Genomic DNA, 20915 nt, shown 5'->3' on the forward strand with positions numbered 1-20915 from the left:
GGTGTTTTTTGGGATGGGGCAGCATCCAGGGGTTGAGCATAACGTAGCTGACAGGGGAAAACCCTCCCAGCCACGTCTCGTCATGGCCATGGCATGTCACTCTGCTGTCATTCTTCTTCATGGGCCCGTTGACCTGAGTGGAAACTCTGCAGAAAGCCGGGGCTGGAGGCAGCCTTTGTCTGACCGCAGACACGGGGAGCTGGGGCTCCGGGGAAGGAGCAGGCATGGGGAAACCTGCTCGCCGTGCCCAGGGACATTTTCAGGGGATTAAGAGGCAAGCGATGGCTCTCCGGGGCTGTCTCGAGCACGAGGAATTACCTGGAGGGGCTGCTGGAGCCTGTTCGTGGATGACTGGAGAATTTTTTCCTATTCGTAGTGACAAGAAGCGAGCCCAGTGGGCTGGAAACGTACCCCGAGCTGGCAGGGGAAGGCAGCTTTGCTCTCTGCAGCTTGGGGGAAGCTGACCCCGCTGTGGCAAGGGCATGGGGTGCTGTTTGCCCATTGCCCAGCATGCTGGTGGCAGGGGGAGGCTGGGGACAGGGCACGTCTGCCCCAAGAGGTGCTTCAGTGGGTGGCTGCACTGCACAGTTTTAGCTTTGGAGAGGAACAGGGGAAGAGCAGAAAGCAGGGGCAGGGGCTTTGCCCTTCCCTAAGCTTTATTGTCATCTCCTCTCTCCTCCTGGGCACAGAAATTCAGCACAGGGAAGGTGGTGCCGGAGAGGAGCTGGAGAGGAGCAGCCTCCCCTGCTCCTGCAACTTGGGTCCCCACCGCTCCATCAGCTTTCTGCTCTAATATTTTGTAGGCGCTGTCCCCATTTTTTATATTTTTTATATTTTTTTTTTTAGTTTGCTAAAGGAAAAATCTCTTAATGGTTTCTTTCTCTCCTGCAGGTGTCCAGCAGCAGATGACAGGCCAGGGCTGCATCAGGGCAGGCAGCACGGCGTGACACCAGATCTGTCCTAGGCTGCACCAGAGCAGGGACCTCATCAGACAACGGTAAGGAAACAGCTTCTGATTTCTGCCTCATGGGTAAATCACCCCATAAATTGCTGAACATTTTCCTTGCGATTCTCTTGTGCCCGGGACCAAAGGCAGGATTTTGTGAAGGTGGCCCCATCCCTTCCCAGGGCGTCTGTCTGCTCTGCATCAGCTCCCAGCACCTCTGGGGCAGACATGGTCCTGTGCCAGGCACTCCCTAGGGATGGGAAATGCCCTCGTGTTCATGTGGGGCACGCTTGTTTGAAAGTCTCAGTTCCACTGTGAGTTAGGATATGAGGATATGAGGTTTTACACGTGTGTATCTGTAAGTATGTGTGCACATGCATGGTTTTGTATTCTCCAAATATGCATACTTAAATGAAAATGAAATGTAGATTGTATTCCCATAGCGTTTTCTTATTTAAAATTCTAATATGAATCACACAAACAAAATATTCTTTTTAAAAGGGAAAGGTGAAATACACACTTTCTTTACTTTCCTGGCAAACTCGTTTTCTAAAACAGATTCTGTATTGCGTTGCTTGGACACCTTATGATTTGTTGAGGCTGAACAGTTGAGCTTCTGCCTTTTTATTAAGGACTGAACTGTAAAATGAAATGATGGTGGTTTATAATACGTAGCTTCATCAGCCAGGAGCTGGGGAATGGGGTGTCTTCGTGGCAGAAAGCTATTGCAGCCTCTGCAGGTGACAAGGCAGCAAGCATGCTCTATGCAGGTAGCTCTCTGATTTTTTCTTGTATTGATCCGCTTGGGTTCGAGTATCTTAGGCTGAAAGATTTACCAACCAATGGCTCCGTAATGGCTTAAACCTGGAGTTATTCAAAGTGGTTTTCAGGGTAAGGCTTGTATGAATAAAAGCACGGTGGTGCTGAGAGATGAGAACCTCGCCGCGTGTATCCGTGCCGCGATGCTGCTTGTAGGGCGAGCTGCAGTTACACTGCGCCTTCAGAGAAATTCCTGAGACTCTGGGAGAAACCCAAGTGCTCAGGCTGTGAAAGGCAGCACCCAGCCCTGCTGTCAGAGCTGGGGCACCCCTCGAGCAGCAGAGATCTCGGCCATCGAGGCTGTGCGCGTGCGACCCGGCGCTTTTTGGTTTCCAGCATCGAGGTTGTGCCTTGTTTCCAGACCCAGAACTTCACGGCAATTCCCTCCTGCAGGGAAAAATGAAACTACAAAAAACACCAAACCAGCGCGCAAATGGCAAGCAGAGTAAAAAGAAAATCGTAAAACAGAAACACGTTTCACTTTCCAGCTTCTCGGGAGTTGGAAATAATGTGGAAAAAGATGTTGTTCGTTAATACCGATGAATGATCCTCTGGCAGCCCCATTAATCAAAGCTAATCATCAAAATGTTTTTGGGAGCGGAAATTTGTAGGCGCTGGGTTTGGTTCCTGTATAGCATAGCTGCCTTTATCGGGGTTTGTGAGGCATCCAGTGGCCTGCTGATTTCTTGACTCGGTATACGCTGGGAGGGCCCAGCAGAGGCTGTGCTGACACCAAGGGCTGGAGCTGGTGCTCCTACAAGCAGCTGAAAGAGGCAGGTGCACATCCCCTTTGACCCTCGGGGGCGATTTTAGCCCTAATTTCTAGCTCTGATTTTTATTTATTCATTTTTGGCGTTTGCAGTTCGGGTACCTCTTTGCTGCAGACTTGCAGTTTGGGCAGGGTGATTTATTCCCTCGCATTTCAAAGTGACAGCTCCACGACTAAACCTTCAGACAGGGCCCTGCAGCAGTTTCGCATCCCGTCATCCCCACTGAGCGCTGTTTGGCTGTGCAGAGGGGCCCTGGCTTGTTCCCATCAAGAAAACCACCCGTCTGGTCGCCCACTTGGTAATTACAAAGATGTTCCTGTGGTGCAGGTGTAACAGAGAAGGTCGGCTCAGTTGCCTCATTTAGCAAGTGTCCCATTCAAACCAGTGAACTCCACATCCAGGAGGTGGAAAATGGATCTGCCGAGCGCAGAGCAGACTCCCCAAATCCGATTTCCATCCCAAAGCAGCTCAGGAGCCTTCTCCTCCTCGGTGGCTCTAGATCAGGAGCTCTGGAGAGCACGGGGCCGGGCAGATCCTCGCATCCCACGGGTGGCAGGGACACCTCTGCTCACAGGAGCTGCCAGGCACGGCCCTGTCCCATCACGAGCACAAGGATCTCGTTGGGAAAATGCTCCCAAATGCTTTCCAGGATGGATTTACGCAAAAGCTGCAGTTATTCGCACTCATTGTGCGGATTTTCTTGTGACAGCAAAAGGAAGGAAGGTGAAAATCATTAGTGAGAGCCGAACCCTGGGTCATCTGCACAAGAAACGCAGGCTCCTGCCAGCCTGATATAAAGGAGAGCCGGAGGTGCAGCAGCATAAAGCTTTATATCCTGTTTGTGTGTGTCAGCACAGCCTCAAATCTGTATTTTTTTTCTCTTTGTCTCGGTGCTTCTGATAACTTTTTGCCTCGCCGTTCTCGCTGTTTGTTTTTCCTCCCGAAGAGCCGATGGCTGACTGTGTTCCCCATCTCAACGCCTCGACTTGCGCTGTTTATTTAATGACCTTCGCTCACTTCGGGATGATTAAGTTCATCTGTGGCTGGGTGTTTTGGTTAGCATTAAATTCCCTTTATTTTGGGAAGTTCATTTCCACACCGTGCTTTCTCCCAGTTGCCTTCCTGTAAGTGAGGAGGGTGGATTTTGATCCAGGTCTCCCCTCCTCCAAACTCCTGTTTTGCAATTTTTCCTTTCTGGCTTGCGACCGGCTTTCCAGTTCTGCCTCTCAGAGCGTGAAAATCCACCCTGGAACAGCACGCTTGCTCCAGCAAAAAAAAAAAAAAAAAAAGGAAACTTTCTGCTGCCGTCGAGCCGGGAGCTGATGCTGATGCTGTGAGGAAGGTGCTGCGCCCCTCGTCTGCGTGCCCTGCGCTGTGCCGTCCCCAAAAATCCCATCTTTTGCCCATTTTTCTCTCTGTCACCATCCAGGATGGTGGTGGTGGGTCTCCTCGCTCATCCATTTACCCCGGGGGGAGCGCAGACCTCTTGGCTGCCATCCGTGTGTCTCAGCAAAGCGGTGACTCAGAGGGCTGTGATTTTTTGTGCTTTGGGTTTGTGCATGGGGTGGTGGTTTTTTGATTTTTTTTTTTGCAGTGCCGTGTCCAGTTGGGGCCCCGCAGCAGCCGGCAAGGGAGAGCGGGGCTCATCCCTGCAACAGCAACCGAAACGCTCCACCTGGAGGTGAAAGCAAATTATAACGGGGGCTTTGTGGCTGGCTGGTGGTTTTAGATCAGAAGCTGGACCAAAAATAAAATAATAATAAGGGCAGGTATGCGTGTTGTGTCGACCTGAAAATGGAGCTCTCTTAAGGGAAAGGGGCTGCGATGGGAAAGAAAGCTCTACCACCATGAGCTCGCTCAGATTTTGAGGCCAAAAGTGAGGTTTTGAGTTTTCTGCCTATGCATCCGGGCCTGGGCATGCCTCTGCTTTCCTGGATGCTCGTTGCAACCCCGCTGCACCCACTTCAGACCCCGAACATCCCACCGAACTACAAGCCTTCCCCATTCAACCTGCTCACCAGCAGCTTGCGGTTTCCAGAAACAGCATTTTTCAGCTATGAGCAATTTGCTGAAATGAAGTCACCCAGGCTAATTAGGAGGCTAATTCGGAGAGCCTCAGGACCCTGGGGAAAGCTGGGGCTGTGTTAGAGGCAGCATCTTTGGGTTTTGGGATAAGAGCCCTTTGCTAGCTCAGCTGAAAGCTGCAGTGAGCGAGCTGGTGATCTGATCCACCGGGCATTTCCACTGTTCCTGCAAACAAAAACCTTCCCGTGTCTCTGGGGACATTCTGCACGTAAATATTGCTCCGAGGGAAATTAACGTTGAATATATGTGGAAAATAACCAAAAACTATAGTCATATATCTTGCAAGAATTACAGGAAATTAGCGCAAGTGAATTACACTAAACAAAATTACCCTGCCATAGAGCACATGTGGTCTGAGGAAGAACTTGAAAATCATTCGAGGAGGCTTTTTTTTTTTTTTTTTTTTTTTTTTTTTTGCAAAGCCTAATGGATCTCATAATTTTGCACGGCCCTATTGGAAATAGGAAAGAACCTGCCTCGTTCAATTAAGAATTAGAAGTAGAGCAGCAACAGGGAGAAAGATTTCTTTAAAAAAAATAAATAAATAAATAAAAAAGTGACTTTGTTCTCAAGCTCCATGAAATCCTGCTGAATTGGGAACTCTCTCAAACACTGCAGTATTTGCTGCTTTTCAGAAAGCCTTCACGTTTTCCCTCCCGGGGTGCTCTCGCTGCAAGGATTTCACAGAATCACAGAATTTCTAGGTTGGAAGAAATTTCTTTCCTGTCCCCAGCAATCCCAGCACTGGTGCATCACAAACATCTTTTATTTTTGGCCCCATAACCTTGTGTTCGGCCAGGCAGGAGGGAGAAGGGACCTGGCTCTCCTTCGGCCCCAGCCAAACGTTCACTGAACTGGGCTGAGGACTGGGCTGGGCGCTGCTCTGGGGTGGCTCCTGCAGAAGCCAAGGATCCGTTCCCCAAAACGTGAACAAAAGCCAGCACCTCGAGCACGGCGAAGCGTTCGCCGCTGTCTCAGGAAGCAGGAAATTCCTACCACTATGTGGGGAGCGCAGAGTTCAGGCGGACAAACAGCGGCGCTGCCTTAATTGGGCTTGGGCGAGGAGCAGACACCAGGAGACCGAGCACATCAATGCGCCTTCAGATCCTGGGCCATCCGTCCCGGGAGGGGGACGGTGCAGCTCCAGCCGGGTCGTTTTAGAGCCCTGAGAGCTTCTTCTAGCAGGAGGAGGTGCCGAAACAAGAGCAAGTCAATAGGGAGCACTGGAGGGCAACGACTGCAGCTTTTGTGGTTGGGAAGGGGAAGGATGCTCTGTGCATCCCGAGGGAGCTGCCCTGCCCCGTGTAGAGCCCGGTGGCATTTTGGGGTTGAGGGACCTGCTCGGCCCCTTCTGTGGCATCTCACATCCCAAAGTGAGCTGCTGCTGCAGCTACCTCAAAAACCAGCACTGGGAGCGGTGTGTGGTGGGTTCCCTGATGCTCTGTGGGTTCCCTGCTGCTTTGTGGGGTCCCCAAGCCCTGTTGGTGTCCCCATCCTCCCTCCAATGGGGACAATGGCAGTTTGATAGCAGTGCCTGGACAAGCTGGCGAGCAATAAATTGTACGTGGGCAAGGCTGCACTAAAGCAACATTATAATGCACCCACATGTTTCATCTTCCATCTGTGAGGTTTAATATGTTCGTCCAAAAGTTCTCAAAATCCACCAGCCCCAACAAGCCAGACCTTGCTACGTGAGTGCAGCATCTCTGACCCCACCACGGCGTGCCGAGAAATGCAGATTTATTTATCATGGGGCTACGCATCCCCAGTTGGGGTTTGGGGATCCAACGAGCCTCCGTGCAATTGGGGCGGTTTGGGAAAGCGCCCGTGCGTTGTGTGCAGGCACTGCAGGTGGTCTGCGTGGGCACGGAGCCCCCGGCACGTCCCCGCTGCCAGCTCAGCTCTGTGCAAGCAGAGCGAAGGGCGAGGGGCTTCATCTCGTGTATGGAAAGCTGGCGAGAGCAGGATGTGTCCTTCTGGGGGAGGTTATCTGGACGGGGAGTTCTCTGGCACCAAAATGTGATGGTTGGATAGGAAAAGTTGTTGGCTTCGATGTAATTCTTCAACTGTTGGAGTGGGTGTGAGAGGGACTACTATTCCCCCCATTCCCTTCCCAGTCTTCTCCCCTCTTCCCTAAAGAAAACCCTCTCCCAAACAAAGAGGTTTGTTATGTCTCATTGTCTTCTCTGGCACTTGGAAATGCGAGTTTTTCCCATCTATCTTTTTGGCATGGGTTCACGCTCTGTGTATCTTTGTTGGTTTTGCACTGATTCTCGCCCTGAGACTGACTTTGGGACCATGGGAAAGGCTTTATGGCTGCGATGGGGCAGCGAGATGTCTGAGCAGAGGCACTGCTCACCCAGGCAGTGAAGCCCGTGGCATCACCTATGGTGGGCTACACCACCCCAGGCTGCCAGCAGGAGGCAAGGAGTTTTACATCATTTTTTTTTTATTCCTCAGACACACAAAACCTCATTTTGATGTAGCACACGGCGGCGAGTCCCATGCATCCTTCTTGTGGGAGATGTGGGGGTAAAAACCCTGCTGGTCCTGGGCAGGAGCTGGATGTATCTGTGAGAATCACCCGTCGTGGGCTTCGGTGTTAGCAGGTGATGCAGGAGGTGATGTCGGTCGTATGGGAAGTATCTCCAGCCTAGGAAACAGAACAGGTAAATAGGACCCCAAAGCAGAGTCCCCCCGTCCTGAGCTGAGCATTGTGTGGGAGACGTACGTGGCTGGAGGAGCAGCACAGGAGCCTTCAGGAGAGGCAAACTGGGCAAAATACCCCAACCTGCAGCCAGCAGCCCTTTCTATAACCTAAAGAGAGGGGAGAAATACCCACGAGGAGAGCAGTACCCATGCCTGACGTGCAGTACTCACCCCGCCGTGCCTTGCTCTGCGCCGACCTTGACAAAACGTGTGCTCCTACTTGACTCTGCCACTTCGCCGTGGAGATTATTACCAATCCGGCACATTTTTGAAAGCAAATGAGGTTTCAAAACGCCTGCTGATAAGATCTTTCTTGCCCTCAGTGGAGTCATTAATTCAATATGCTGAAATACCATTTTAATTAGTTTGCACGACGGTCCCAAGAGCAATGAAATAATGCTCTTTATTGTGTGAACATGTAGTGCGCCATGCGTAATCCTGCTCTTTATCTCTTGTCTTCTGTTCTGTCTCACTGGCAAATATTAGTGCATCCTGTCTCCCCGTCACAGCCTTGTGCGAGCACGCCAGCAATCCCCAGTGAAACACTCGATGGTGCGTTAAAACAACACCGCAGTTATTGCTGGGGCCAGAAAAATCAGAGTAAAAGGCTGCTTTTGATAGCTTGTGATGTAGCCAGGTATTATGGTGCTCCCCATCTGTGTGTAGGAGCATTTATCCTTCATCCCCATCCTCCTCCTCCCAGCTCTGCTGGCTGTCACGGTGCCGTGGTGGGAGCAGGAGTCACCCCAAGAGAGCATAGCCGTGGCTGTGAGCTCTTTGTCCATGGGAGATGTGATTCCAAGGATGGGGATGGACCGAGGGATCCCCCCGTGATCACCCAGGTGCTGTGCAGTGAGCACGGAAAGTCTTTGCCCATACTCCGTGGCCGAAGCACTGCTTGGGTTTCATTTCATGCCTGACGAGCACACCGAGCTGCTGGCGTACCATATTTCAGTATAACACCAGGTAATGTCCTCGGTATGCACTCCTCGAAAGGTTATGTCACTTAATGGATGTCACAGAGCTGCGGCGAAACTCCCCTGTCGGGCTGGGTCCCGCTAGGCTGAGCTCGGTGTTTAAAGCTGTTTTTTTTTTTTTCGGATTCGGTCACCTTGGGCACAAACCAAAGGTCTTCTCGCCATCACACGGCCCAGCTTCTGCAGGCCCACGTGGCCGGGGCTGACTCCCTGGGAGAAGTCAGCAGCTGAAGCTCATCCTACGCGAACGGGGGGAAATGGTGGAGATTTTGCAATTCACCTCTTCAAGGGAACGTGACAGATAAAGTACACAGAGATCCAAACCTTGCGAGGGTTCCAGATAAACCCAGGCGTTTCATTTCAGCTAACCCAGGAACTAGACAAAATAATAAATGTCCGAGTCTCTTTTCCTGCCTCTTTTGCTTAATGGCTCTCGAAAGGTCTTTGAACGCAAGTCCAAGCCCTCTAAATAGCCCCAAATCCTCCCTCATCCTGTTTTGATGCACCTGAGCTCTCCTCCAGCCCTTCTCGCTTTTATATCTGGTTGCTAAAAACGACCAGTGAGAGGCCTTCTCTTTCGTAATCGTCCCATCCTTTTCCAGATGATTCTCGCTCAGCCCCGCGTACGATCCAGGCATCCCACCAGGTCTGTTACTTAGTTATTTCAGCGCTGGAATTCAGATTTTAAAGCTGCTTTGCCTAAAAAGGTGCCTGCGCTCCTGGCTGCCGAGCTTCTAGAGGAACTGAGGATCGTCAGTGGAAACAGGCAATGGGAAAAACAGATAAGCTCCACGGTCGAGATGAGGTTTTCAGTCGTGAAACATAGGCAGAAAATATCCTCAGCGACAAAACAGAGTTCACCGGCTGCGTGCTCCCGAAACCATCACGAGGTGATCACGTTTCTCGTGAGCTCATCTCTGTTTTCGTGGAATGTGGTGATAAGCTTGGAAATTCGTTGTGCAAAAGCAAAGGTGGAAGAAAATCTTCAGCCTTAAAAAGCAGCTGAGGGCTGAAAACCAACCTCATCTTTGCTCCCTTTTGAGGTTTTCTCCCGTTTGTAGCCCCGAGCCCCTTCCAGGCATCCCACAGCTCGTGTGGGCTGAATTCCCTTGCAGCAGGGCAGAGCTGGCTGGTGTGGGGCACTTCAGACCCTGCAGGTTTGGGGACTGTTCCTACACATTTTAAAAAGAAAAAAAGGCCTTGAAATTGATATTGGCTCTGAAACCCAATCTCCTCCAAATCAGGGAGGAGCTGCTAAAGCCGGTCCAGCTTTTTGTCTGTTGAAACAAACTGCTCTGCAAGAGAACAAAACCCTTAATGGATGGCTGAGCACGCCAGCAGCTTTATCGTCGACTGGGATCTGCACGAGGAGGTCGGTTGTGAGTAATAAGTGCATCCCGTCGGATAATGTGCCATAAATTAAAAAATAAAAAATAAAAAAACTGAGATGCTTCCAGGCCACTGCAGGGAAGAAGAGGAAGGACCAGAAGAGGAAGGATGGGTGCGAGCACACCCCTTGGGGACGCAGCCCACCTGGAGCAAGGGACATCAGCTATTAAAGTGCCAGCTCTGGGGTTTGCCCAGAGGGATCCTGTCCCTCCAGTGACACCATGGGGCTGGACCAGGACGATGGAGTTGGTCCAGATCCCGTCAGCTTTTTTTGGCCCCAGGTGGCAGGAAGGCGAAGCAGTGAGCTCTGCAGCTCCATGCACTGGGCTCGCCGCGTGGCAGGAGGTATCTGCAGGCAGCCCCCTGCCCCGATGCCGGCAATGTGCCTCGCATTAGGGCTGAAATGTATATTAGTTGTTGTCAGCCTCCCGCAAACCCGTGCAGATGGTTTTGCTTTCCGCTGCAATCATCTGGAAAGGGCACGTGCCCACCACCGGGGGGAACCAGCAGGTAGGAGCCAAAACGCACCCCAACATCCATTTGGGGTCACCGTCAGAGGTCTCCTGGCTGCCACCCCCTCTGTATTACCCCAGGAGAGTTTATCCAGGCAGGTTTTGTCTCAGCGTCCCGCAGAATAGCGTTGCTCACCCCTTTGCAAATTATCCTGAGTTTTTTTTTCTCCTTTTCTCCTTCCTGCGCACAGGACGGACGTGGCTTTAATGCCTCGGTCGTGCAGGGAGAGATTCGGGCTCAGGACATCCTTTTTTTTTTAGCAATCCCCAATATCTTTTAAGGCATTACCTGCAAGCTGGGGCAGCCAGGCATTTTATTACCTACCTGCAAAGTGATTCCCGTCATTAGCTTTACTGTGCGCTGTAAAAATGAATAGTGGAATTTAACCTAATTGTGGTAATATGGAACAGCAAAGCTCTCCGGTTATGTAACGTGGCCTGCTCCTAACCAGGGAAAGGGAACCCTCTGAAATGTTATTTTTCCAGTAGGATGGCTGCTTTCTAATTAGGTTTATTAAGTAATATCAAAAGCATATGGAAGGGGAAATGCCATCGGTTCATCATGAAGCGATTAAGTTTGTTAGAAAGTGAAGAGCACAGACAGTGATTTCTCAGAGCTAGTGCTGAAAAGATAATATCTACCCCGGCTTATCGGCACATCTATCTCGCACGGGGCTCTTTAGCCAGCCCATTTGCTTGGCTTATACTGTCCAAGCCTTTCTGCCATTATCCTAGGGATTATTCTTCTGCCAAAACGAGAAGTAATCCCAAAATTCCCTTGACTGACTCTAGGAAGTTATTAGGACTTTGCTCGCGTGCGTTACATTTTTACACTCTATTATCCTATGCAGATCTTTCCTTTAAAGATTTTGCTGCTCGAGCAAATCTGTCCGTTTCGAACCTAATCCAGCTGCAGTACCTGTTCTCATCTAAATAACGCTTCTTAGGCTAAGCCTCTCCCTCCTGGATGCTTAATCATTTTTTGGCACCACTTCTCGTGGCAAGCTTTATCTCCGGTCCTCTTTCCGTGAAAAAAGGGCACTTATTCGGTGCTCGGGCTGTGATGGGAGCTGGTATGGGACCAGCTGCTGCCTCCTGCAAGGGCCAGGTCTTGGGGACCAGCGTGGCCAAGGGCTTCCTCCAACTCTGAGTATCCAGGACATCTCCTGGAGCTCAGGGCTGAGGCTTCGAGATGGCCAGAAGGACGTTAGCAGAACAGACAGCACCCGATTATTTCTGGCCTAAACAAGTTTCTCTTACGCACGTGTTAATGAGCTGTTCCCACACAGCTAATGTAAGAGGGACAAAATCTATGCCAGAAGGGGAAGTGGAGGCAACAGCCTGCTGTACTGCAATTAAAGCTGGCGGTCAATTAAACCAGAGCAGCGACTAACTGCTTGTAGGATATTCCACCACGATGCCCCTCTAGGTGCTGGTGTCCATGTGGGGGGACAGCAGGAAGGCTGGGGCTGCTGTTGTCCCCACAGTGTCCCCGTGTGACCGCTGATGTCCCCGTGCTGTCCCCATGCAGCTTCCAGCCCCCGTCCCTGCCCGGCGCCGCGCTGAGCGCTCGCTGCCTGCAGAAACGCTCCAGGTCTCGGTGCAGCAGCAGCTCCCGTGAATATCTGTCTTTGCAATCAGGCTCTGGTTTTATTTATTTGTTGTAAGCAGCCTCTCGCTGTCCAGCAGGCTCTTGTTTCGCAGTTGCCATTTGTCTTAATTGCTTTGTATTTCCACACCTCTGCGCTGCTGGCAGCGCGCGCGTTTCCTCCGGAGCTTTCCTGCCTCTCAACATCTTCCGAGGGAAGCTTCTGCCTCTTCTCACACGCAGTCCTTGCTGCCTCTGTGCACGCTTTCCCGGGGATGGTTTCCAGCCTGTGAATCCCCCACCTGGTCCACGACCACTTCCTTGCTCCCGTCCCCGTTTTGCACCCCCAGCTCCGGGCAGGAAAGCAAGCAGGGGAGCAAGAGACGTGCAAGGGGCTTACGGAGGGTAATGGGCGTGCAAAGTGGATGCGTTTCATTCTGGATGAGTTTGGGAATATTTCCTTTACGGTTGGTTTGCTGCCCTCATCGTGGGGTGGGATATGGCTTCCAGGTGCCGAGCTTTGGACCTGGGCAGCCCCTGCCCCAAATCTGCTGGTGGTCACTGTTCCCCCACCCAGCCCCATCCAAAATCTGCCCCAGTCCCTCTATGACCCCCCCTGTGCCCAAGCAGTCGGGGCAGTGACCCTGTGGGATGCGTTTACGTGTGTCGGGATGAGAGAGAGCCCAAATGTCTGCTTCCCTTCAGCTGCATGCTTAACTGTTCTCCTGGGCGAGGATTTAGGTTGTGGATTTGGGGACTGCTGAAGCTCAAAGCGCATTTTCTAACCTTTAATCTGGTGCGCCTGCCTTCCTTTCCCATTTCTGCCTTGCTTTTGTTCCAGGAAAACTTTCTAACTGAAAGCTCAGCCGGTGCAGCCGAGCCGTAGACGGGTCCTTGCCGCGGGGGGGGGTCGCGCTCGTCTCCACTTAAAGAAAAAAAGAAAAAAGCAGAGGGAATGAGAACAGCATGCAAATCAGATGATGCAAGCCTATAACCCGACCTGGGACGTCACTGCACAGACTATTTATTTCAGAGATTCACCCTTTTCCATGGCAACTCGGGGCCGGAGGCACAGGCTGTACGGAGGAACGTGCCCTGCTAAAGCCATTGCCGCGGCCGGCGGGCTCCGCTTACGGCACCTTGCCGGGCTGGGGGGGCGGAGGGGCTGCACTTTACATCTTTCCATAGGAAACTTCCCTCCGGGGCCCAGCTTTTGCTCTGAGTTTGAAGCGATTGCACAACCCAGGGGCTGCTCCTCCGCTTAGGAGAAGGATTTCCCCCCCCCTGACTTTTAACCACGCGGATTGAGCGGTGCTGCCGTCGCCGGTGGTGCACGGGAGATGCTGCTGGAAGCCAGCACGAGCATCCTTGGGTGGCTGCACCACTGTCAGGGGGAGAAAATCACTTTCAGAGGAGGGGGGAGCATCGTTTTCGGAGGGGTTGGCTTGTGCAGGGTGCAGCTTTGGCCACCGCTGCGTGCGCTGCAGCAGGAGCTGCTATTGCAGCGCTGCCTGCAGCTGCAGGAGCAGGTAGCAAACATCGCGTCCTGGCGCCCTCCCAGTGAGACCACACTTATGATTAATGGGCTTATAAAGAGGAGCTTCCCCTTCCTCCTAGCAGCACTTACCATCAGACCACATCTGCTGGCCTCTGGGCCTGAATCCTCGCTTTTGCTCCCGTGCTCGCAGGCGCAGAGACCCCAAAGCAAAAGCAAAGGGAAGGGGGCAAGGATTCACCCCAAAAATGCAAAACCTCTCCAGGCTGGGCACGAAGGGTGCAACAGTTGTTTCTGCGTTTTATATGAAAGAGACAATCACTCAAATCTTTTCTTTTTTTTTTCCTTTATTAAAACAAAAAGGACACTTGGCAGAGCCCAGAGTGCTGTTACTCATTTAGTTAGCAGAGCATGTGGCTGTTTGTGTAGATATTATTTCTCTGGAAACGCTGGTTTTAGTTAATCACTCTGTAACTTGTATTGGATTCTGTGTTTATGTATTAGCCAAAGCCTCTTTCTGGGCCTTTATGACATAATTTTGAAGTGTTGAAAAATCAGCTTATTCTCTGCCTTCACGGTCTGATATTTTGAAGCATTTTTTCCCTTGTGAAGAAAATCCTCATAAACCACCTCATTCTTCAAGCGAAAGAACAGCTGAAAAAAAAAAAAAAAAAAAAGAAAAAAAAAAAGCGAGAGAAAGGGAGCTTTTCTTGGCTCGAGAACGGAGTGGCAACATCCTGCTGGTTTGATAAGCCAGGAGGAGAAGGGAACGAGCAGGGGCCTGGTTTTGATTAGAGCTCCTTAGGGACAACGCGTGCCCAAAAGCGCTGGCGTGGGTCGCCCGATGCTGCCAGCTCCTCTTCCTCGGGGCAGGCGGGGCTGACGGGCAGCACGGATGCCTCAGCTCCTCGTTGGCTTTGTTTCAGCCTGCAGAAATGAAATATTTCCTGAAATGCCGTGCCCTCAACCCAAAGGGAACACCTTTTGCGCTCAGGCTTGCAGGAGCCCCAGGGAGCTGTCGTTTGCTGAGCATCGTGGGGAGTGCTTAGAAACCCTGCAAATCCCCCCGAGCAGAGCAGAGGACATCTCTCCAACTGCTCCACGAGTGTCACCAAGGGCTGTCCCCTTCTCAACAGCATTCGGGGTCCTGCCAGCGTGCCCCCCCGTGGCCCTTGGGGACATCAGAAGGGGGACACCGGGAGGCCAGCCCTGCAAACCAACAGCATGCAGAGCTAAAGCGAGACATCTGTCAGCACGGCCAAAGCCCAAAGTTTAGGTTTTTGTAGTAAAAGGGCTTTAGGAGAGCTAATAGGAAATCGAAATGTTTCCATTACTGCTCCATTTCCATTAAAATAGTTTTTAAAAGTACATAGGCGGCTTTAGTGACATAAACACATCGGCTTTGGGCTGCTGTGCCAGGAGGAGAGAGTGAAAATGATTATTAGAATAGGTCAGCTATGGGAAAAACGTCGAGAAAAACCTCCTTGGCACTTTGGATCCTTTTCTGTTTTGCAGGCTTTAAAATGCTTTTCCTTCTGTTTGGTGAAACTTGCTTTTAGGGGGCATTTTTGACATTTTCCCCCTTCTTTTGCCCTTTTTTGCAGTAGCAGGGGGGCTGGCAGGAGTATTCGAGGAACCTCCTTCCTTCCACAAGCTTTTCATATTTTGTTTTTCCACTATGTAACCTTTTAAAAATTCTTCTAACATTAGAAATATTACGATGTTTCATATTTCCTTGGCCCAACTGTACCCTTTCTGCAGTTTGAGCTGCTGCTTCAAAGCCACAAAAGACCAAACTGAAACATAAAGAATTTGCTACCAGAAATGATGGAAAACTCAGCCTCCTCCGTGAGGGCTGCTCTGTCAGAGCCACTGGCAAAAAAAAAAAAAGGGGGAAGAAAATAAAAAAGGGAGAATAACTCTGCATCCCAACGAGTACGCAGAACATTAAGACAAATGGGAAAAAGAAGAAGTTAGATGAGGTTTATTTGCTTCAAGAAAGGTCATTTCTTACTGGGTTTCCTCCTAAGAAGGTCTGAAATCCAAAAGGTTGACCAAGAGTAAGCAGGCAGAGAAAATGGCTTTTGTCTGGTTCTGCTGGGAAAAAAATATATATATCAGAGCTGTAGCGTGGAAGTGGTGACAAACATTATGTATTTTTAATTTCCTGCAATTTTATTATTTTTATCTGTTGTTGTCTGGAGATAGAAGCTGCAGCAAGGGCTTTGTTCAGCTGCTACGTGGGGATGCCGGCACGTGGCTACTGCCAAGTTCCTGTCCTGTAATTCCGCTGTGATTTGGGCCGATCTCAAGACTAAGGGAAATTAGTAACAAAATCCACGTCGCGGCATGAAAATGTGTTCCCTTCCATCCAGACATGTTGGTTTTGGCAAAACCCAGCCCAGGGATCAGCCATGAAACACCTGCGTGGGGCTGCACCCGCTCTCCTCAGCTCCCAAGGCTGCGACTCCTCCTTCTGACCCTTTCACAGTGATTTTCCTGACTTCCTATTCCCTCACTTTCTGCTGCTTTTAAAGCGTGGCACATTCGAGGATAGCTTTGCTGAGCTTTTCAGGAAATGAGCATTTTTCTGCTTAAAAGAGAAACACGAACGAGGGTGGGGGTGGCTGAAAAGCCAGAGGTGCCCCGGGGTGGTCCCCAGCTCCAGCCCACTCCGACCCCTCCTGCAGAAGCGATGCTGGTGCTGGTCTCTTTGGTAATAAATGTAAATATTTGGTAATCTTTGCACAGCAGAGGCATGAAACCATGCTCCAGAGCCCCGATACATCCTTGCTTTTTAATCAGGAGCATCATGTACCAGTTCCCACCAGGCCAGCTGCCCGTGAGCACAAATCCAGGTTTCCCATCGGCTTTAAAAAGCAGCGTGTTTCCCACGTGGGAAGGGGACGATCCTTCACAAGCACCCTTCCCTCCTCTCCCTGACACCTCATAAATCCAGCGTCTGCCTCCGGAGGCTGGTGGGAGATGCTGGGGCTGCCTCCCCGTCCCCAAGCAGCGGCGCTCGCCAGCACATTCGTGGCAGTCTGGATGCAGAACGGCATTGCGTTGGACGGGGCTTTAATTAGTTTCCAAAACCTATTTTTTTTTTTTTTTTTGTATACAAAAAGTGCTAAGGGCCAAATCTGCTCTTCATTACCTTGTTTTGATTTTCCTGGAGCTAATTTAGGCTGCGAGTTGCAGAGATGAAGGCAGCGGGTGCTCTGTGCGTCGCTGCCCCTTGCACACCTCCGAGGGCGCACGGGTGCTCTGTGCACACACACGTGCACACGGGGTGCACCCAAGCCATGCTTTGCCTCCGTTCTTTTCCCAGGCCCTGCATGGGTCCTTAAAGCAATTCCCTCTCTCTTTGGCTTCTCCAGTCTTTCCCAGTAGCAGCTCCGCAGGTTCAGTGGTGATGTGGGTGGAAGAACAGAAGGGCAACTTGGGGACAGATTCAGCAGCGTTTGTCCCAAACAGTCCTGATGGGGTTTTGTCCCTTTTATCCAATCTTCGGCCAGTCTCATCCCCTCTGTTCTTCACCCAGCCTACACGTGATGGCACCATGCAGATGTGTTTAGGATGAAAGCTGGGTGCAGAGATTTGGAAAAGGATGGATGGAAGGGACATGGGTTGAAAACAGCCCTTCCACTCCACCGGGACCTGGTCTCCATCCTCCTGTGCTCAAATCTTGATGGTGCTGGAGGTGGAGGATGCAACACAACCCATCCACACCTGCCCAAGCTTGGTGAGGGCGCAGAGCTCCCAAACCCAGCAGAACCCATCCAGCATCTTCTTTGTCCCTCGGCGAGGACCCATCCGTCACAGCCCCGGCTTCCTGCTGGGCACAGGGCGCACGAGGGGCGAGCACAGGCAGGAGCGGGCTTGTTGCAGGGGCAGGCGGGGGCCGGCTGGGAGAGCAGGTATCAAAATGCGAATGCACAAAGAAGGCTTTCTGAGGTTGCCCAGGAAACGGCAATTCTGGAATTTCCTAACTTCGGCGTGTTTGCTTTTGCAGCTTTAATGTTCCTTTAATAACGTCAGCGGCGCATTCGCACGCGCGTATGTGTGTGTGTGCAGTCGATAGTTTATAAAGTAGCATCAACCTCTGGAGCTTTGGGATTGTCAGAGGATAGAAAGCCCTGTATAAATGCAAGTGGTTATTTAACATTTGCCATTTTCAGGGTTTTATTCATGCGGAAACCTAGAAGTCAGAGGGCTGAACCTATAAGCACTTTAAATGAACAGCTTAGGGGTGGAAATCCTGCCTCCTGAGGCTCTGCTTGCTTTGCTAAAGGGGATCATTTTGGAGACTACCGTGCCTTTGAAAGCAAACCAGCAAGAATTTGATGTGACTCAGTCCTGATCTCCCCAAATCCAACCAACCCCAGCAGCTCTCAGAGCCCTGTGAACAAACGGAGGCACCGGGCAGAGACCCCAGGGATCGGGGCTGTGGCTGCGGGGCTGGATCCTGCCCGGGGCTGGCCGGGCACAGCTCCCTGCTCGCGCGTGTGTTCTGTTCCTTTCATGTTTTTTATTGCAAGCAATCATGATTTGCACGTTAATACAATATCATGATGATAATCTGGCAGCGGGCAAAGCTGGATGCGGCGCTGGAAAGTTCCTCCGTCTCCTCTTTCCATTATTCTTGGAAGGGAGGGCAGCGCGAGGCGGGGGCCGAGGAAGCCAAGGGAAGGGATTTATCAAGGAGGCAAGGCTGGGGACGAGCACCCATCCATTTCAAATAAAAATGGTGTGAGTGGAAACGTCAAAAGGTGTTGCAAGAGCATGCTGAAAGGATGGAGAGTAGGGTAAGAAGTCAAGTGATGCAACTGTATTTAATTTTTTTTTTTTGCAGTCTAATTATTTTTGAGTCAGTATCACTTCGCCTTTCAAACCCTGACTCATGACTTCTGCATGCTTGGGGCTGGCAAGGCTGGACGCCGTACAAAGATGTTGGACTCCAAGAAAGCCTGGCAGAGCGTGTGATTTCCCCAGAAAAAAAAAAATAATAATAATAATAATAACCTGAGCTAATCCCCTCACATTTTCTGTAGCTTTTAATGCTCTGCTCCCGCGTGCTCCGTCTCATCCCTGCGCGTTGGCTGCGTAGGTGCGCTCCGGCTCCGATTTGCCTCCCGGCAATCAGCCGAGTTAAAAATTCCTCCCTGACCTTGCTGGGGTTGCTCTCTCTCGGGCTTGGCAAGCGTCTCGGAACCGTTCCAAAGCCCCACGTGCCGCGACTCGCTGCCGGGCCCCTCGGGGCAAGGGGGAGCTGGCGCAGGTGGGATGGGGAAGAGCGGCCGGGGCAGGAGATGCTGCGGGGCCGCGGGCTGTTGGAAAGTTCAGCAGGAGCAGGCTGCGAAGGAGCGGTTTGGCAGCCGGCCACCGCCGCGTGCTCGCTGCAGGTAACCTGCCCTTCGAGCCCGGCTTTCGCAGGTTTTCACCTGAAAAAAAAAAAAAAAAAAAAAAAAAACGACAAAAATCCAGCGCTGTTTTTCCGGGCGGCGTGCCCGGAGCTTGCGCCGCATCTTCGCCGGGCTGCTCCGTGCGTGGGGCAGGCGTGGGTCCGAGCAGACAAAGATTTTCCAATTAATTATTCCCCAGGTGAGATTTCTGAGGGTGCCAGGGGCTGCTCTGCGCCCAGGGAGGGGTTTTCCAGGGGGTCAGCAGCAGCAGTGCCCCAAGTGAGATGACGATCTGGCAGCAGCCAGGTGCTCGGGTGGCACACACATCTTATCTCTGCATGGTTGGGATCATTACACCTGGAAAAAATAAAGCAAATCGGGGTAACACCCTAGGATTTGACTGCTGCCTTGGAAAAATGAGGTCTGAGGTCTTGTTGAGAGGTGCTTCTTGCTTGGGAAGGGGTTGGGAATGTTTCACAGGAGCAGGGGGTGCAGAATTGGCCCCACCTGTGGCTGGTGCCTGGGGCAGGGACCTTGCCTGCGTGGTGGCACCGTGCTCCTGCCTCCCACCCTAGGTGGGATCTGGAAGGGAAAACACCTCATCTGACCAGGCTTAACGTTTTCATTTCCCTTCCAAAATCAGGCAATAACTGCATTTTTATTAGAAATCAACCCTTCTGACCTAGCGCTGGTTCCAAGCACCGACTTTTCCCTTGTTGTATGTGTCAAGGAGCGAAAATTACAAACCAACCCTTTACAAAATATCCCAGAAATGGCTTTCTTTTTGGCTGGCTTTCTCTGTCCCATCTGGCGGGATGGTGGGGAGGGTCTGCTTGGGAAGCGTGGATGTGGGTGAGCGCTGAAAAGTCCGGCTGTGCTCGGAGGGGAGCAGCTTTTTGGGGCCAGGCATGGAAGGATGGATAAACTAAATTGCTCCGAATTCTCCTAAAAATGGAGCAAAATGCCACTTCTAGAAAATTCACCAAATTTCTTTTGGCTCTGAGGTTAATAAGGCAAGAAACAAACCCTTCTCCCTCTCCACGACCACGTGTGTTTCTGAAAGACGCGATTTCTCCACTCCGTGCTGGAAGATTTCTATTTCACGTCTTGGGCCAGCCCCACAAAACGCCTTTTTTTCCCTCCTTTTGTGCCCACCCCCTTCCACCTTTGCCTCGATTGCTTTGGAGGACCACAACGGTGGAAGGATTTCAAATTAAATGATACCAGCAGCGGGACAGGAGCCGAGCAGGTCGTGCCAAGCCCTGTGCAAAGAGAGCAGGAGGTTTGAGCTTCTTTGGGCTGCATAATGGAAATCGCCAACGCTGGCCGATAATCTGCGCATGATTCACGCTCTGGCAAAACCTGCTAGAGCTCTAGGTGTCAGTGAGAGTCAAGCCCGTAAAGCTATTTTAACGCGGTGCCTTTTAATGCAATTTCCTTTGTTTGTAGTGGTAGGAGGCATTAAAAAGCTGCCAAAAAAAAAAAAAAAAAAGAATGAAAAAAAGAAAAAAAAGGAAAGAAAAGAGGAAGGCAAAGACTAGCACAGCTCTTGATTTTTGAAAATGCTTAGAGGTGGCTCTTCTCCAAGGCCTGATCCTATACAGGCTCTATCAGATGGCGATGCCCTGAGATGTGGGAATGACACCAAGGAGAGCCGGGTGGGTGCCAGGGAGCAGGAGCAGAGGAGGTGGCTTTTCCCAGCGCCCTGGTGCTGGTGTCTTGGCTCGTGCTTGCTTCCAACACTGGCTCTGGTGACACCAGGACGGAGCTCGCATGGGGTCGGTGCTGGACTGGGCTCCAGGGCATCACAAAACTCGGTCCCTGCAGCATCAGAGGCCCTTTTCTTCAAAGAAAATGCATCTTGGAGGCCAGCTGTGACAACCTCAGCTCTGTCTCCCCAAACACACCCCTAGAAGTGCTGTGGGGTCATGTAAGGAGGAGAGGAGAGGGGATTGTGTCCATTTTACTGGGTAGGAAGCAACTGGGCAGCAGGTGTTTGCAAGCTCCTTTTGATTCTGTCTTAGATGACAAAAAACTAGTTTCCGTATTGCTCCCCAGTCCCAATCTGCAAACCATCAGCAATATTGGTCCAGTCCCGTGCAAAACAAAGTTTGCAGCTTTTCCAAGCATTCCTCCATCAAAAAACTTCTTCCTGCCAACCTTCGTCAGCCGCCACTGTCTGAAGTGATAGGAGGCAACAAACCCTAGTGGGAAGCTGGG

The 20915-nt window shown here is 51.3% G+C and overlaps 1 long non-coding RNA gene across 1 annotated transcript in view; it reads left to right on the forward strand.

Annotated features, from left to right (window-relative positions):
* The window catches only part of LOC116494035, a 102943-nt gene that overhangs the window by 61949 nt on the left and 20079 nt on the right, over positions 1 to 20915 (forward strand). The window contains exon 2 of the long non-coding RNA XR_004253829.1: positions 892 to 997. This is a non-coding gene — a long non-coding RNA (uncharacterized LOC116494035). The remainder of the gene's footprint in view (positions 1 to 891; positions 998 to 20915) is intronic.

The sequence above is a fragment of the Aythya fuligula genome, chromosome 12 (genome assembly GCF_009819795.1).
Source record: "Aythya fuligula isolate bAytFul2 chromosome 12, bAytFul2.pri, whole genome shotgun sequence".
NCBI classification, from domain to species: Eukaryota; Metazoa; Chordata; class Aves; order Anseriformes; family Anatidae; genus Aythya; species Aythya fuligula.